This window comes from Dipteris shenzhenensis, chromosome 28, assembly GCF_047967505.1.
Source record: "Dipteris shenzhenensis isolate YYH24624 ecotype China chromosome 28, Dip_SZ_1.0, whole genome shotgun sequence".
Taxonomy (NCBI): domain Eukaryota; kingdom Viridiplantae; phylum Streptophyta; class Polypodiopsida; order Gleicheniales; family Dipteridaceae; genus Dipteris; species Dipteris shenzhenensis.
The window spans coordinates 3,053,196-3,069,440 of record NC_141623.1 but is presented as its reverse complement, the minus strand read 5'-3'; the positions used below and the strand labels follow the sequence as shown (position 1 = coordinate 3,069,440).

Below are 16,245 nucleotides of genomic sequence, written 5' to 3'. Positions count from 1 at the left end.
GTTTAGAAGGAGGTTCCAGGGTTTAGAAGAGGTTCCAGGGTTAGAAGGAGGTTCCAAGGTTTAGAAGGAGTTCTAGGGTTAGAAGGAGTTTCAAGGTTTAGAAGGAGGTTCCACGGTTAAGAAGGAGGTTCCAAGGTTTAGAGAGAGATTCTAGAGTTTAGAAGAGGTTCCAAGGTTTAGAGTAGAGTAAATGGTGGAGAACTCATCTCCCTTATAGATCATGGAGATTAAGGGTTGAGGAACTAAGGCTTTAGGGGGAGCATAGGAGTGGGAGAGGAAGAAGGTGTAAGAGCATGGGGGAAAGAAGAGAGAGGAGGGAGGAGGAGGAGGAGGAGGAGGAGGAGGAGGGAGGAGGAGAAGGGAGGCGGAGAGGGTGAAGATGGGTTGCAAGGTTGCAAGAGAGGGGAGGAGGAGTTGCAAGGTTAGGACATGCTTTTGGACGTGGAGTGCAAGGAAGCATGGACACTTGAGACAATTGCTTGTAATACCAAAGTATAACTCAACACAATGCCATAAAGAGTGTGGGCTTCGTTCCATTATGGGATATTTATACAAGTTAGAGAGCTTCTCTCTCTGCATGTAGGAATTGTAAGACAGTCTCTCTCTACATGTAGAAGTTACATGTAGGAGTTGCATGTAGAAGTTGCATGTAGAACTCGCATGTAGGAGTTGCATGTAGAACTTGCATGTAGGAGTTGCATGTAGAACTCGCATGTAGGAGTTGCATGTAGAAGTTGCATGTAGAACTCGCATGTAGAACTCGCATGTAGGAGTTGCATGTAGGAGTCGTATGTAGAACTTGCATGTAGAACATGCAAGTTGGTTTTCTAAGAGGGATTATTTCTAGCCTTATGCAAGTACAAGCAGAGCTTTGCTGCTATTGTATGCACACATTCTATTCTACCTAAGTCCATGTTGGCACAGAGACAACACTGTCCATGTCTTAGCAATCTCGTCTCTGATCTTCGACACTCTCAAAAGGCGTGCATTAAACTTAAAAAGAATGTCCTTTGGTCTTTCTACTGCTCTCGAAAGGGCAAAGAACTGCAAGATAGAAAAATGATCAGACAGATGTTGGCCCGAGAACACTTTACCTCCCATAGGGGGGTTTATCTACCACCCCTAAGCCGAGAAGTAGAAGTGATTAAGCTGGCTAGCTCTGAAGTCGGGACCCTGATGTCTGTTATTCCAAGAGAACTGCATCACGTCTTCTTTATCAATTTCCACCACATCCACAAGGTCCCAATGCATGCACAACTCTGACCAAGCATCTTGCTCTGCTTGGGAGATCGGATGATTGTTGTGAGACCAATCCTCAGCGCATGCAACCATATTCCAATGTCCCCTAAGGATCCAATTTTGACCCTGCATGTTACTGTCAATGCATTCCTAGCACTCTCCTTTAGCACTCGAGCTACTAGAGCCATACACACACATAGTTCTAAAAGAGAAACCCTTATAACTATCTTCTACTGCTAAGAACCTTCCCTCACCATGTTTGAACAGTTCGACAACACTTAGATCTTCTCCCACCAAGATGGCAATACCTCCCCAGCCCCGAATCAACAAAGCATTAACAAAGACACAGTAACCTAAAGCCTTGCATAAGAACCACATCATATCAAACTCTCCATAGTTACACTCTTGAATCAAGACCACACTTGGATTTAACTTTCTTAAGAAACTCACACAACTGGCTTGTTTCTCTTGACTACATTACCCACGTACATTCCAAGAAATGATTCTAATTGAGTCAAATGCCTTCCCATTCCCCCCTCCCTAGCCCTTGTTACTAGTGTGTTGCATGTGATCTGCTAGTAGCTCTAAAAAAGTTGAATAGATTTTCCTTACCCACACCAAGATGATGGGCCACATCTTTAATGCACTTAGGCATCAATCGAGTCGTTCTGCCTTGGGAGTTGGAGTGAGGTTCTTCTAGAGGGTGCTGCTGCTGTGCTTCATCCTCCAGCACTCTTTTGGTTAGCCTCTGGCAGTTCATCGTTTGACTTGACAACATATTCCCCCTTCTTCCATCAAGCTCGTTTCGTTGCATGTTGTCTCATCCGCTTTCTTAGGTACAATCAGTCCATCATGCGTGCCCTTTGCAGTTAAATCCTTTGCATGCACGACTTACATGCCACCTTTCCCCTCTTGGGAAGAGCCTTTCGAGCATTCAAGCTCCACTTTGCCTCTACGACTGACCACCATCCACCCTTGATCGTCCTTGTCCTCTTTGGGGTGTGATTCCTTCCCACACACTTCCTTCGATTTTTGGGCCGATGGTACCGTTTCTCTGTCATGCACAGCATCTTTCCAGTTAGCATTTGGAGGTGTAGTCTTGAACAGTTGACCTCTCTCTTGCAAGGTCTCTGGCAGGACCCCCTAGCCAACTATGTATTCACCTCTTGTTGTGGACAATTCTTTGCAAAGTGACCCATTTTTCCACAATTGTAGCATGCATCTAGGAAGGAGTCGAACTGTACCTCTTGAGTGAAAATCACCCCCTCGTCCAACTTAACATCCATGAATGTTGGTGGATCCCACATTATCCAAGCTCTCTTAGGTCCAAGTGCTGTATGCGAAGCAAAGGGAGCATGTAGAAGTTTCCCCAGGGTGCTTGCCAAGAATCCGGCTACTCCAAACATCCACTGCAGCATTCCCGGGAAATCCACTCAAATGGGGCAATCGTGGAATAGAAAATTATCAATACTAAACTTAGGAGACCAGGGGATGACCATGTTAAATTACATGACACAGCAGAACAGAAACTTAACAAAGAATAGAAAACACATAGACAATTGGAGACGAATAAAATTTTCCTTCAATACTGATGTAGTACAAATGATGGCTCTGTCCACCCATGTGCTCCCATAGTGGAGCTTAGATGGCAATCTAAATAGATACTAGGTGAAGAGCTACTAGCTGAAAGATCTCTACTGGAAGATCTGATCTAGTACAATGGATTGGGGAGGTCGCCTCTTTATAGCTATAAGGGCGGTAGCCGAATCAACATAGTCGGTGGAACCGACCAGTCAACCTAGTCGGTGAAGCTGACTAGTTAACTTAGTCGATGGAACCGACTAGTTGTTTATGGAATATTCAGGGAATATTTCTTATACCATCACCTCGGGGGGCTCTCGCCCCCGAACCCCCACCAAGGGGGCCACTGGCACCCTTGGGATGCCCTAGGCCCCAGCAAGAATAAGGGGCTCCCACATAATCAAGACAATGTGCCTCATTGTGCTACCAATTTACCTACCCTGCCTAGCCCATAGGCTAGACTCACATAGATCACCTTTCTATCATCAACGGTCTCATTGATAGACCTCATTTGACATGCAAGTCAGGATCCATCTAGTGTCCTGGGCTCACACATGGCTTCTCCTCGTATGGGGGCCTTACAACTTGAGCACCTTGGACCACTGGTGGTTACCAGGAAGGTGGGGCATTGAGCATATCTAACAGACCAAGACAGTTGTACCAATAGAAGAAAGAGGTCTCCCCACCACAACCATGCACAGCCTAAGAGACGTATCAAAGCAGAAAGAACCCTTTTCCCATGTAACGAGCTGCAAACATCTTCACAGGGAACTCACATTCTGACCCTGAGAACTCATCTAAGTCCCCCAAGGAGGGTACTCTCCTAGTGAAGAACAAATATACCCCCCCGAATACTAGCTCAAGCTTAACAACATCCAAACTAATCTCACACACCAGCTCGTGCTTCTTGCCTTGCTCGTTGATGTCGCACTTTTTAGCCTCCCTACACCGCCAACGTCGCGTCTGCATGCAACAAACTCCATGTCGTCCAACTGCAAAAAGCCTCCATGCAACTTTGCCACTGTCTCAGCATAGGAGGGGGGCTTGGGTACCATCGGTTTGCCCGAAGAGTTTGGAGTTGCGGGGTTCCATAGCTCGTCGATCAGCACAACCATCGTCTCCCACTAATGCACCATCTTGTGAACTCATTGCCTCGAAATCCTCACCCTCCTTCCTCACACGTTTTGCTCTCGAAGAGCATGCCTTGCCCTCACCTATGTGTTGCATGTGCAAGCCCTTGCTCTCTTAGCTTAGTCCCAATCGTCCAATAGGCACCCTTAGAAACCCTTGTAAAAAATAGAATGACAAGTGGTATAACCATTGGCACAATGCTACCTGCCTGAAGAATTTCATGCTGAATTTCGTTTCTTGCAACCCACCACCTTCAATTTCACCTTCCCCTTCTAGTTAGGCCAGAAAAGAAGAGCTTGGAGCTCGAAACCTCACACAAGTAGAGCTGAAACAAGAGCTAGAGTAAAGCTTCAGCAAATAGGTGGAGGAGAGATTGGTGGAGTCCTTTGTGCATAGCAAATGAGTAATGCAATTGCAGGATGTCCCCTCAATTTTGGTGGCTGCGCGAGTAGAGGCAAAGACCGGTTCTTTGGAGAAAACCACCAACGTATGGCCAGGGATTATGTTCTTTATCAGCGGAACGGCTGAGTTGATAGATTTTGGTGTGTATCTTGTGATGTTTGTATTGTGATTTTGTTTTTCAAAAGCTTTGGGAGGCGGAAGGTCGGTGTGTTCTACTATAAAGCAACATTTTGGCCTTTCCCTTGCATCAAAGTTTTCTTTTGGACAATGGTGTGAAACAAAGCATGTAGGCTGCCAAGCTTGAGGAAAGGCACTTAGGTTGTGTACAGTTGTGGAATGGAATCCCTTGGGAAGTCAAGAGGTTTAAGCGCGGGTTCTAACCTATGTGCGAGTTGGACCGAAACTCATTATGGTGTGGTGTGTGAAATCTACTTGAAAAGTAATTTGTATGCTAGCTTATTTTTCCATGTCACCTTCTCAAGCTTTTTGGCCTGCCCGCAGGAAAGGCTAGAGTGATCAGTTGGTTTTGGTGGAGATGATAAAATGCATTTTTGGCATGATCATTTTTGTCCTCATCCAATTGGTGCTTGTTATTTTTGTCCCCATTTTTTTCTCCCCCTTTTTCTCTCTCTTCTTCTTCTTCCTCCAGGGCAGCTATTTTTGTCCTCATCCAATTGGTGCTTGCTATTTTTGTCCCCATTTTTTTCTCCCCCTTTCTCTCTCTCTTCTTCTTGTTCTTGTTCTTCTTCTTTTTGGCCTGCCTTGAGGAGGGAAGGCTTTAGTAAAGGCTACTTCCCTTCAAAAAGGAAAATGATGTGGATTGCTATTTTTCTCCGCATTTTTTCCTCCCCCTTTCTCTCTCTTTGCTTCTTCTTCTTCTTCTTCTTCTTCTCTCTTAGCTTCTAGGGCAGGCCTTTTGAATTTATTCAACTTGTTTTCCTCATATAACGGCCGTCGGTTTGTAACAATTCCACACACAACCACTTTCCAATTCGATTCACACCAGTGCGTGTATTTTCTCCCTCATAACGAGTTGCTTCATGCATCCTTCCATTTTCTCCAATTCTTTTCCTCGTACTCTTTTCTTGAGGTTATTCTAAATAATCAGCCTCCACCTCAACTTCTACTTCATCGATGGCCTCATCTACTTTTGGGAAAATTAGCATCCAATCTGCTTCCGTCCATTCTTAATCACATTCAGACTTATTATGGTAAAATTAACAAGAATCCACTGAGCACAACTGTTAGTCAGTTTCTTGTTATTCTTCTTCCTGTAGCAGTCCTAGAGACCATCGCATAGCAATCCAGCAACTTGGAGGAGAGCAACTAGCGCAAGAGTACATGTTGGAGGACGTTGTTTGTCCTACATAATCGATAACCTCAAGTGAGTCTATGGTGGATGATACTATAATTCATGAGTTATGCTTATGTATAAAATTTTTACTCCTTCATTGTTATTTTCCAATTGTTTTGCTTTTGATAAAATCATAAGAGTTGTATGCTTGTTATTATTGTTGCTGCAACCATGATGGTTTTCCCTCCTTCTAGGTCATGAATTGCAATTCATGGCTTTGCTTTCTAACACCTTCCTAATATAATGACTATTTGGGATGGTTGAATCCACAAGGTGGTGAAGTTGAATCCACAAGATTCAACTTCACCACCTTTGGCCATTTGTTCACTAATCCACTCAGCATCGACCATGATCGCTCACAACTGCTGCTACTCTCCCTTGACTCAGCTTGTTAATTTCCTTGCAAGCCTGGAGCTTTTGTTTGTTTAGCTTGAATGTGTATTTCCCACTGTTGCTAGTATGTGAAATGGCTATGGGATGATGGATTATAGTATGAGAGGGAGGCAAGGGTTTAATTGAAAATTGGACTGATGGATGGATGATATGAACATATTCCAAATTCTAAATCATTGCTATCTTTCTAGAAAATCTGTCTGGATGATCTCTCAAATCTTTTGTAGAAATAATTGTTTATTGTCTCAATAATCTAGAAAATCTGTCTGGATGATATCTCAAATCTTTGTAGATGGATTGTTTCTCTTATATATCATGAAAAACTGTTTATTGTCTCTTCTTTTATTGAATTAGCCCAGCTGTGAAGGATTGAGTGGAAACTGTCCCCAGGGCTTGAGGGTTTCACTTGCTACAAGAATTTGATCATCTGCCATAATTAAATGGTGAGGAAGAGTCCCTCTTCTTTCTAGCTTTGACAATGAATGTGTATTTGAGTCTTAAATTTCTCTTTCTTTCTTTTTTTTAGCATCGTAACCTTGCATCCTCAAGACCACAACCTGGGGTACTTGAATGCGAATGAAACCAATCATGAGTATGAAGATGCTTCTGGTGAGTCATCTGTCAGACCACGGCTTGGGGTGATTGATTGTGATGAAAGCAAATGTGAAGTTGTGAGTGATGGGGAACTTGAGGTAGAATTTGGAATGCAACTTTGGACCGAGTCAAGCAATGGATCTTAAAACTAGCATGCTGAAGCTAATCAAGATGACATAGATGATAAGCTCGATGAAGCTGTAGCTGATGTGTTTTTGGCAAAAGAATCCCCAATTTTTCAGACTGTTCCATGTAGCGGTACATCTGATAGGGATGCACTTGTTCTAGGCCAACTAAGTCCGATGTTCAAGCTGGTAGCAGCAAGAGAATATGTGTCCTTAGAACACATAGACGAGTTCGACAAACTTGTAGAAATGAGTTGGGAGGAGTCACCAATAAAGAGATTAAACAAAAGATGAGATGTGATCTCCTCGTTCTTAACGGCTTCTATGCACATTCAAGGAACAACACGGACCAATGATTGGAAGGAAGGGGCTACTGGACTTACTTATGGAACATCGTTTGCAGTGTCACCAAGGCAGATTGTTAGTGCATTACACCTCCATTTTGCAAATGTAAATTGTAAAATATTGGCATGGCAAGGGATGCAAGTAGAAGCCAGTCCAGAACTACTTGAAAGCGGTCTACCACGTTTTCATTTTAGAGCTCACTAGAGTTATGCATAGATAAAAGTGAACCAGAAATGCTTGACCCTGTCACTGGTTTTGAGTACAATTTAGGTACATTAAGCTATGTTGATGTATCGATTTGGGAAATAGATTCTAGCAAGAAAATTGAATATTTTTCAAGCCCAAGAAAACCTCAGTTGTTGAATAAGTTTCACAATATTTTGATTCCTAAGAGTATAACAATGGAACTTGAATATGAGAACGTAGGAGATCTACTAGCTTGTGGGATGATCCACTATGGTATGGTCGAAAACATAAGGGAGGATTTGACTATACAATTACCAATGAACATGACACCTGAAGAGTTAAAGGTATGCTTGAGAGAGAGAATTACTTTGTTTACTAGCAATTGCCGCATATTGGCACAAGAGATGTAATCAGTTTTACAAGGCCAGAGCCTTAGGTAGTTTTTTAAGAAGGATAGAGTTGCAGGCTACAACCAGATCAAGTCATGGTTTTATGAGATCAAACAAAGAATTTAAAACCTGACTAATCATAAGCATGATGAGGATATGTTTATAAGCACTGGGAGAATAGTGGCAAGAAAATATAGAATACTAGCCCATATCATCTCTGCTTTTTCAGGATCATCATGGGACATAGCCTATGTGTGTGTCCACCACCTTGTAGCAAAGCCACAACATATAGGTACCTTCAAGCACGAACTACAAGCTGCAAGGCGTCTCCATCAAAGCTCCACTTCATCGAGAAGATGTACGCACACACCTGGGTAAGATGAAAAGATTAATTGCCAAATGTGACCCCCGCCCAGATGCAAAGTACCTCATGGCATGGTTCATTGTAGGACTAAGAAAGAAAATCCGAAAGAATATGATAAAGATAAGCAGCTATGAAACATTCAGTGCTGCTCATGCGGCAACCATTGACATCGAGGATGGCATGATCAACTTAGACACTAGCAGTGATGACGGTAGATCTAGTACACGAGATAAGCGCTCGAAAAAAGGAAAATCCAAGTCCCCTACCGAAACATCAAATGAAGATCGCCTAGAGGCCATGACCATGAAGCTAAAAGAAGACATGATGCAGACCATGGAACAAAAACTTCACTTGTCTTAGTCACCAACTCAGACATATCCATGGCGAGAAAATGTCTGGTGTCCACACTGCATGGCCAATCATACAACAAATGAGTGCCCGATCCTAAGAGTAAGGATCACTGCATAAGCAAATTCACCATTAAGGTTGTGGTGCCATATATGCATCGTCGGTGGCCATAATGAGAATAGTTGCAACTTCAACATGTGCAACAACCCGCCTCGACCTCAACAATACCAAGCGGCACCCATACCAGTATACAAGCAACTGGCATTTTCACAAGTGCCCCCAGCTTCGAGGCTGAATCCTATTCTTGTTCAGACACAAGCCCCATACCTACTCAGGAATCCGAATCCACGACCATATCTAAGAGCACCAAATCTAGCTCCTCAAGCAGTTCTAATACATCAATTACAAGTGTAGGGGGATTTGCGAGTTCAATCCATCCTTTGAAACTTTCCTAGAGATTGGGACAATTTTGTAGGAGGATTCCGACGAGAATCGACATAGGGCAACTCAGGATGCTAGAGAGTACGGCTCCTTCAAGTTGACATCGCGGTACATTATGTTGTCGAGTCTGTTGTTGGAACAAAGGCTCGAGTACAGTATCAATACTTTGTGGGGCCAAGTCATGGATTGGGTCTTGAGCTTGTTTCTCAGTCTCAAATTGAGCTTGTTCATTTTGTACCCATTGTTGAAGTGCCTGAAAATGAACCTTCTCCACCTTTGCATTTGGGTATGGGGCTTCTTTTATTTGAGGCTCAGGGGTTAATATGGATGAGCTCAGTTGCTCATTGCTTGGCAGAGGTCGAGGCACTTGTGCTTTCTTTTTCAGAAGTCTCTTTGGTTGGATTGGAATGTTAGGGTCCTTGGTGGCCTCTTTCTATTGGCGTGTAATTACATTTACAGGTTGTGATTTTACACTTGTTGGACCTAGACTTTGATGGTCCACCCCAATGATGCCGATGGGGACATCAGGCTTAACCTCTATTTGTTCTGGGACCTTATTTTTCATGGGACAATTTATACAGGCATGTCCTATGCCACAATCTCTGAAGAGTGGTTGGAAAGTAGGTGGGCTACCACGATGAGGGCACTTTGTGATCCATTGATTTTCTTCACAACCGTAGCACTTCATTGGTGCACGATATGCGTTGGGACGTACTTGATTTGCATAAACTAGTATTAGACCCTCTGCACCTTCTACATAGTACACTAGGTACTCTGCTTCATATTGAAATGGTGAGTCTACTTCCTCGCCTATGAATGACATCGAAGATATCCATGTGAGTATGGGTGAGAGAGATGACATATGCAACATTACTATGCCTTTGATCCACAAGGCATATAATGAAGTCCAAGCCATAGTGGATGGTGGAGCAGGTGTAAATGTCCTATCAAATGAGCTCTACGAAGAATGGGGTCTCCCACCAATGCAAAAGGCTAATTTCAACATACGCCGTGCCGATGATTCACGGGCTAAACCCTTGGGAATAGTAAATGGCGTGTCCACAAAGATCGTGGGAGTCCACTTTTTCCTTCAATTCACAATCTTGGATCTCCCCAAAAAATCCTATCACATCTTACTAGGACGTCCTTGGTTACGGGAAGCATCAGTGATCCATGACTAGGGAACTGATAAACTAACAATCCAGAATCACGACACCACAATCAGGGTGAATGTGTGTATAGGAGCTATTAAACCAATTGTGCCTATGGCATTGGATGACACATCTTCAATGACAATCTCAAGCAAATCAGCTCCCTTGCCATAGCATGCCATAGCAGGTGACTCACAAAGCAATGTCAAGAACTGGATACAAACATTGGCAGCCATCGACAACTGCCATTCATTAGACCCCATCTTCTCACAGATAGATGCTAAGGCACTATAGGTAGATCTTCCACTCACACATGAAGAACCAATCGATCTAGAGATGCCATTCTTTATGGCTAACCTCGAGTGGGATAATGAACTTGAAGAAGGTACCCATACCAATGATGACTCACATTTTCCTTGGGACCTTGAAACAGAGGCTGAGAATGCTGAAATTGAAGGTCAAATCTTTGATAATAACTTAGCCATACGCATGCCCTAATGGTAGTCAAGCTCCCAAAAGTTGAACCTCCAAAGTTAAATAATAGCAGAAGGTCCCGCAAGAAAGCTGAAGGAGGAAATTGCTGAAAAGCCAAGGCCGAGCACTTCAATTAATTCGAACGAGTCCATCAAATTGTAGCTTGCAAAGACAGCTCCCTCAAAATCAGAACCACTGCCTCTTGAATGATCCCTTGAGGGACTGGAAGGAGTATGCACAGCAAATGAACCCTTACTTGGAAACACCTTACCAGTGGAAAAGTTACCCCATAGTTCTCAACGTAAAGTTTCAAAAATATAAGCCACATGTACGGATGAAGCTCGATCAAGAGACTTTAGAAAAATACAAGCAAGAAGAGCCTAACAAATTAGTAAATGCAACTATGCCACTAAGTACACATGACACATGTTAGGCTAGTTCATCACCATCAAAGGCTGATCTTTAAGAAGTGCCGGAATACTTCAAGAATTATACAAGTGGCACTACGCCAATAGCAATTCCAAGACCACTAAGGGAATCTGAAGTTCAAGAAACTGATAGCATTGGAGAAACTCCAATCTATGAGGGATCAGCAAAAACACACATAATAAACCTCGCCCTTGAAGGGGAGGAAGAAAAACTAGTTTTCATTGGGAAACAGCTTCGACAAGAAGATGAAACCAAACTCAAAGCACTCCTAATGGAATACTGTGACTGCCTAGCATGGTCATACAAAGAGATGAAAGGAATTTCACCAGAAGTAGTAGTACACACGATACCTATAAGGGAAGGTGCTCAACCTAAGGTATGTGGAGCTTATTGCACAAATCCTAAATATGGCACCATGGTTTATGATGAGCTTGAAAAAAATTCCTAGATGCCGGATTCATCTATGAGATAGAGCACACTGATTAGGTTTCACCCATTGTCTTGTGCCTAAACGCAACAAGAATCTCAAAATATGCGTAAACTTAAAAATTGTGAATGTCGCCACAATTAGGGATCACTATCCCCTACCCTTAACAGAAATAGTGTTGGAAAAGGTGGAAGTTCAAAAATATATAGCTTCTTGGATGGCTTCAGTGGCTATAGCCAAGTGTAAATTGCTCCTAAAGACCAATCAAAAACAGCATTTACTACAGAATGGGGTATTTTTGCATATAGAGTCATGCCATTCGGCCTTTGTAATGCCCTGGCCACATTCTAGTGAGTCATGTTCACAGCTTTCAAGCCATTTCTGAAAAAGTTTTTACATGTGTTTTTGGATGATTTGTGCATCCATTCAAAGAAACAAGACCACATCAAATGTCTTGAAGAAGTACTAATCAAATGCAGGGAGTATGGCATCTCCCTAAATCCAACAAAATGCCAGTTCATGGTCACCCACGGAGTTGTTTTGGGATACATCGTCTCTCAAAATGGGATTGCAATTGACATGGATAAAATCAAAGTCATCATAAAATTGCCGCCTCCTACAAATTCCAAAGGTGTGTAGGTCTTTACGGGACATGCTGGCTATTATAAAAGACTTATATTGCTATATGCCATGATAGCTAGACCACTTTACAAATTATTAGTGGAATTCTTATGGATCGAAGAGTGCGACAAAGCTTTTGAGCTTTTAAAGTGGCGCCTAATCACAGCATCCATCCTTATATCTCCCAATTGGGATATCGATTTTCATGTTCATACTGATGGATCCAAGTCTACAATTAGGATTGTGCTTTGTCAACCTGGTGAACATAAGAAAGACTATCCATTCTACTTCACCAGTCGACAACTCAATGATGCAGAGATCAACTATACCACCACAGAAAGAGAAGCCTTAGCAATGGTGTATAGTGTAAAGAAATTACGGCACTATCTACTAGCAAATGATTTTGTCTTCTACACGGACCATCAAGCATTGCTTTATCTTGTGAACCATCCGTGTACAATAGGAAGAATAATCAAATGGCTCCTCTTGCTTCAAGAATTCAACTTCAAAATAGTGGTCCGCAAAGGTGCCCAACACTAATTCACCGATCACATGTCTCGAGTCAAGTTGGGAGAAGAAGCCACTAGAGTCAAAGACAACTTACCAGATGCCACACTATTTCAAATAGATGTTGTTCCAGAGTGGTGTGGAGATATCATTGGGTACTTGATGGCAGGAAGACCACCCCCTGAAATGAAAGCAGTAGATGCCAAAAAATTAATTCTAAAGGCTACACCCTATCAACTCATTGCAGGACAACTATATAAGATGTGCAAGGACCAGATATTAAGAAGATGTATAATGCCTCATGAGATCATGCCAATCCTAAGTGAAGTCCATGAAGGCATTGCAGGAGGACACTTACAAGGGGAAGCCACAGCAAGAAAAGTTCTCCTCGCAGGCTACTGGTGGCCAACACTATGGGCAAATGCCTATGAATATGTAAAAGGTTGTGATGTATGCCAACGGACTACTAAACCACAACACAAAGACTTCAATCCCCTAGCAATAGTTATTGCACAAAAACCGTTTGAAAAATGGGGGATTGACTATGTGGGTCCCACACATCTAGGAGCAAAAGGAACATTCGCATGCTACATCATCGTGGCCACTGATTACTTTACAAAATGGGCTGAAGCTAAAGTAGTCAGAAAGGCAGATGCCAGAAGCACAGCAAGATTCTTATACAAAAATGTGATCACCCGATTCGGATGCCCCATTGAAACTATGTCGAATAGAGGGACACATTTTGTCAATGAGGTAATCCAAGAACTCTTGTCTAGCTTCATGGTAATCCATAGAAAAAGCACACCCTACTACCCCCAAGGGAATGGCCAGGCCGAATCCACCAACAAAATAATATGCATTATCCTCACCAAGGTAGTAGAACCACAGCGTTCTGATTGGGCAGAGAAACTGAATGCAACCTTATGGGCATACAGAACCCCATTCAAGGTCAGTACAGGGAACACACCTTTTCAATTGGTGTATGGCCTTGAAGCTGTGGTCCCACTCGAATTTGTAATACCAAGTCTACGCATAGCAGTACAGGAATGCATGGGAGACCATGGATCCTTGAAAGAAAGGCTCTATCAGTTGGAGAAGCACATAGAGACAAGACTAGTCACCTACCATGCCATGACAACAGAAAAACGTAGAAGAAAGGCATGGTTTGGCAGAAATTTAAAAGCTAAAGACATCAAGGAAGGCGACTTAGTCCTGTTATACAATGCCAAAGTACACAAGGGGAAACTGAAGTATCTAGGTCAAGGACCCTACCGAGTACGAAAAATGAATCCCATCAGAGCTGTACTACTAGAAACATTGGATGGAGTCCAATTCAACACAACAATAAATGGGAAATCAAATGGGAGACATTGACGACAAGGAATCCCTTAGGGATTACATTGCCAGGATCAAGCACCTCAATGCTCACTGTGAACCATATGAGCAGATGAGCGAGACAAACAACTATTGCCCCGCTTCCTCATCGGATTGGCAGACCCGAAGCTACACAACCACCTTCAGGCTCTGTTGACACCGTGTCACCGTGGAGCTATGCCGTTGTTCGTGGCTGTTCATCAACCCCTGCCAGCAACCGCTTCCTTCCCCTGCCCGCAACTGTGTTGTCCATCCCGTCTAGCCCGTGTCCATCCCGTCTAGCTGCGTCATCCATCTCATCTAGCCTACAACTACTTCCTTCCCCTTCCCCTATCTATCACCCCGTCGTTGTAGCCTGCTTCGCCCGCGTCCATTCCATCCCTCCCGTCGTCATCGCCTTACCCCTTCAAAAAAACCTTAGCCTTTCCCCTAAGTTTCAGTAGTCAAGGTTAGTTGTGGGTCAGGTTAGGTCTGGCTAGTTTGGTTAGGTTTAGTTAGTGGATTGAGTTAGGTTAGTAGATTGGGTTAGGTTAGGTTTAGTCAGTTAGGTTTAGTTAGCTTGACTCTGGGTTAGGTTAGTACTAACTAAGGTTAAATGCTGGGTTAGATTGGTCTAAGACACCGTCTTAATAGTCCTAAAGGTTCTAGGTTAGAGCTGTCCTAGGTGACTTAGGACCCCTTTCCCCCCCCCAAAAAAAAAAAACAGGGGCAAAAACTCATGGTGATGAATCCTACCTCCTTTGATCTATGCAGCAAGGTGGCCATCCACATAAGTGACAACATGATGGACAAGGCAAATTCACATAAAACCCTGAATCCCTCAAAAATAGCTCCATCAGTTAGGTCTTCGAGTATAGAAATGATCAAGAAGGAGACCAACAAGCCCAAGGGCTTGGATATGAGTGAACTGGCCTCCAATCTGCTAGATCAACTAGGCCAACAGTGAAGGATAGGAACCTCCAAGGAGGCACTGAGCAACCCCCACTTGTTTCCATAGAGAGACAACATCTGGTAGATGGTTTGAGTGTTTTGAGCTCTAGACAGACAAACTACACCCCTTTCAATAGAGCATTGAGTGCAACCAAGTGAATTTTTCAGCCATGGCAAATAGCACGGATGCTGAGGAGAAATCGAAGTCTTTGGGCTATACTGCATGGTGGGAGGAAGATGATGAATAGCCCATTCAATTGGAGCATGCCACTGAGGGTTCTCGTCATGAAGAATAAGAGGTTGAGGAGCCAAATGCAGATGAAACAATTCATGGAACAATTGCAAGGCCGCTTAAACTTTTGCATAGTTGATGCAAGATCCACGCTTTGCAGAGGTGGTGAATGCCCCTTTGAAGCTTGAGAAGATGAAGAAAAAGAAGAAGAAGACTCTACAACCTGACGCAATGCCTCCTATATCAGGTATGGGTGGAAATCCCTAGAGCTTTCCATTTTTTGGTTTGGGATAGCAGACTTCTCTACATCTTCTATGCCCACAGGTTACTTTGGAGGAGCTTCAATGTTTTAGGCGGTGGTTCAATGGGGATGCCTAGAAATTTCCCTTATGGATTTAAGCGTGGTATGTAAGGCTGTCAGGGACGAATGTTTGGAGGTATGCAGGCTATGATGCCTAACATGATGTATTCTAACATTGGGATGCAGCCAAGGATGCAGATTGTTATGCCTGGTATGATGGGAAATTCTTGGGGAATGCGTGGAATGAATGCAATGGGACCAGGAATGGTCAATCCTGCTATGAATAGTGGACAGTGTCACAAATTTTGGTAATATGATGTAGCCCCTATATTTACAGTCACCTGCCTATGATAATCTCACACCCAAGGGGAAGCATAAGGACTATAAAGAGGGTGGTTCAATTGTAAAATTTGACACTTTCAATGGGAGTCAAGACACATTCAAGGCTCTTACTTTTATTCAATAGTTTGATGCAGCATATTCAATTGGGAATTCTATAGAGTCATCAAAAATTCAAAAAGCCGCCACTTTCTTGAAGGGAAATGCTTTGCAATAGGACTTCCTTGGAGCCATCAAAAAATGGCTATGCTCCAAATTTCCTCAGCTTTATATTGAATTTTCCTGATTTCCAATGCAAATCTATATGAAAAGATGCTCCAAGGAATACATAATCATAAAAGAATCCCAAAATGTAGATTATAACCAAAAGCCCCAAATTCCAGATTCTGCTATCTTGTAGTACACCCTGATCATACACCCTATGTCCTAAGCAAATGCTCCTGTGTTGGATGGCCTCATGGATGAAAGTCACTAGGCATCTCTAATCTGGGTAGGACAAGAAACTAGATAGGGTTCCAAAACCATGCGTGAATAGGTAGTGGTAGGGACCTCGAATCTTAGAGTATAT

At 43.1% G+C, this 16,245-nt stretch overlaps 1 pseudogene; it reads left to right on the top strand.

Annotated features, from left to right (window-relative positions):
- The window catches only part of LOC147883046 (uncharacterized), a 29,858-nt pseudogene extending 14,233 nt beyond the window's left edge, over positions 1-15,625 (top strand).
- The last annotated feature ends 620 nt before the right edge of the window (positions 15,626-16,245 follow it).